The sequence below is a fragment of the Lithobates pipiens genome, unplaced genomic scaffold (genome assembly GCF_037356315.1).
Source record: "Lithobates pipiens isolate NorthernLeopardFrog02 unplaced genomic scaffold, aLitPip1_a1.2 Scaffold_1, whole genome shotgun sequence".
NCBI classification, from domain to species: domain Eukaryota; kingdom Metazoa; phylum Chordata; class Amphibia; order Anura; family Ranidae; genus Lithobates; species Lithobates pipiens.
In genome coordinates, this window is record NW_027507685.1 from 11,563,668 (window position 1) to 11,567,080 (window position 3,413).

At 43.2% G+C, this 3,413-nt stretch overlaps 1 protein-coding gene across 5 annotated transcripts in view; it reads right to left on the reverse strand.

Annotated features, from left to right (window-relative positions):
- TENM1 (teneurin transmembrane protein 1) overlaps positions 1-849 on the reverse strand; it is a 912,904-nt gene extending 912,055 nt beyond the window's left edge. For all 5 annotated transcript variants that reach the window (XM_077478732.1, XM_077478724.1, XM_077478714.1 and 2 more), the window contains exon 1: positions 397-849. The gene's annotated coding sequence lies outside the window, so the exon portion shown is untranslated. The remainder of the gene's footprint in view (positions 1-396) is intronic.
- Positions 850-3,413: the final 2,564 nt, after the last annotated feature.

A 3,413-nucleotide genomic window follows, 5' to 3' on the forward strand; every position in this document is an offset into this window, starting at 1 on the left:
GTATAGTGGGTGCTGTAGATGGTATAGTGGGTGCTGTAGATGGTATAGTGGGTGCTGTGGATAGTATAGTGGATAGTGTTGTGTTGCGGACGGTGCGCTGTCCACTTGTAGAGTGCTGAATCTCCTGCTCGGAGCCCCGGCTCTCCATCCCCGGCTCTCCCGGCTCTCCCTCCCCGGATCCCCGGCTCTCCGTCCCCGGCTCTCCGGCTCTCCATCCCCGGCTCTCCCGGCTCTCCCTCCCCGGATCCCCGGCTCTCCGTCCCCGGCTCTCCGTCCCCGGCGCTGTGATTGAGAAGTAGCGGAGCATGTTACCCTCACGTGTCTTACCTGTGTCCTCCCCATCCTGTCCACCTCCAATGTAAACACACAGCGCAGGTACACCGCCGGCAGACCTACCTATTGAGTGGGAACTTTCAGCAGCCCCGATCCCCCGGGCTGATTGTCTTGGCTCTGTGCGGGTCTTGCCATAGCCCAGCGCCGGTGCCCTTGCCTGACCGCAGGCGATAAATCCACCTTGAATTGCCGTCTCCTTGTCACATGAGTGGCAGTTGATGGCCGCGGGCGGACAGTGACAGTTGCGGAGGGTTTAGCCGGCGATCTCCTCCTTGCTCCAGCCCAGCTAGACGTTCTCCTCGGGCTCCGGTGCTACAAGCAGGCGTTCACCATCCGCTAATACTGAGGACTGTACCACGATCGCCGGGGAAAGGGGTGGGATCGCACGTCGGCTCGGCTGTAAGAGCATTGGAGGCGGCCATCAGACGTCCATGGAGCTGGCTGTGCTGGGAGCAAACACACCATCCTCTCCTCTCATCGCTGCCGCTGGTGCTGCTGACACAGAGGCTGAGCCAGGAGGAGGAGGAGGAGGGATGAACTATGGACTGCTGACTACATCTCCTCTCCTCTCCTCTCCTCTCCTCTCCAATACACACTGCCTGCCCTGGGATCCTCCAAGTGTGCCTACAGACATTCATATTATAGGGCATTGCATGTACACAGACATACATATTATAGGGTATTGCATGTACCCAGGCATATATATTATAGGGCATTGCATGTACACAGACATACATATTATAGGGTATTGCATGTACACATGCATACATATTATAGGGCATTGCATGTACACATGCATACATATTATAGGGTATTGCATGTACCCAGGCATATATATTATAGGGCATTGCATGTACACAGACATACATATTATAGGGTATTGCATGTACACATGCATACATATTATAGGGCATTGCATGTACCCAGACATACATATTATAGGGTATTGCATGTACCCAGGCATATATATTATAGGGCATTGCATGTGCACAGACATACATATTATAGGGCATTGCATGTACACAGACATACATATTATAGGGCATTGCATGTACACAGACATACATATTATAGGGCATTGCATGTACACAGACATACATATTATAGGGCATTGCATGTACACAGACATACATATTATAGGGTATTGCATGTACACAGACATACATATTATAGGGCATTGCATGTACACAGACATTCATATTATAGGGCATTGCATGTACACAGACATTCATATTATAGGGCATTGCATGTACACAGACATTCATATTATAGGGCATTGCATGTACACAGACATTCATATTATAGGGCATTGCATGTACACAGACATACATATTATAGGGCATTGCATGTACACAGACATTCATATTATAGGGCATTGCATGTACACAGACATACATATTATAGGGCATTGCATGTACACATGCATACATATTATAGGGTATTGCATGTACCCAGGCATATATATTATAGGGCATTGCATGTACACAGACATACATATTATAGGGTATTGCATGTACACATGCATACATATTATAGGGCATTGCATGTACCCAGACATACATATTATAGGGTATTGCATGTACCCAGGCATATATATTATAGGGCATTGCATGTGCACAGACATACATATTATAGGGCATTGCATGTACACAGACATACATATTATAGGGCATTGCATGTACACAGACATACATATTATAGGGCATTGCATGTACACAGACATACATATTATAGGGCATTGCATGTACACAGACATACATATTATAGGGTATTGCATGTACACAGACATACATATTATAGGGCATTGCATGTACACAGACATTCATATTATAGGGCATTGCATGTACACAGACATTCATATTATAGGGCATTGCATGTACACAGACATTCATATTATAGGGCATTGCATGTACACAGACATTCATATTATAGGGCATTGCATGTACACAGACATACATATTATAGGGCATTGCATGTACACAGACATTCATATTATAGGGCATTGCATGTACACAGACATACATATTATAGGGCATTGCATGTACACATGCATACATATTATAGGGTATTGCATGTACCCAGGCATATATATTATAGGGCATTGCATGTACACAGACATACATATTATAGGGTATTGCATGTACACATGCATACATATTATAGGGCATTGCATGTACCCAGACATACATATTATAGGGTATTGCATGTACCCAGGCATATATATTATAGGGCATTGCATGTGCACAGACATACATATTATAGGGCATTGCATGTACACAGACATACATATTATAGGGCATTGCATGTACACAGACATACATATTATAGGGCATTGCATGTACACAGACATACATATTATAGGGCATTGCATGTACACAGACATACATATTATAGGGTATTGCATGTACACAGACATACATATTATAGGGCATTGCATGTACACAGACATTCATATTATAGGGCATTGCATGTACACAGACATTCATATTATAGGGCATTGCATGTACACAGACATTCATATTATAGGGCATTGCATGTACACAGACATTCATATTATAGGGCATTGCATGTACACAGACATACATATTATAGGGCATTGCATGTACACAGACATTCATATTATAGGGCATTGCATGTACACAGACATACATATTATAGGGCATTGCATGTACACAGACATTCATATTATAGGGCATTGCATGTACACAGACATTCATATTATAGGGCATTGCATGTACACAGACATTCATATTATAGGGTATTGCATGTACACAGGCATATATATTATAGGGCATTGCATGTACACAGACATACATATTATAGGGCATTGCATGTACACAGACATACATATTATAGGGCATTGCATGTACACAGACATACATATTATAGGGCATTGCATGTACACAGACATTCATATTATAGGGCATTGCATGTACACAGACATACATATTATAGGGCATTGCATGTACACAGACATACATATTATAGGGCATTGCATGTACACAGACATACATATTATAGGACATTGCATGTACACAGACATACATATTATAGGGCATTGCATGTACACAGACATACAT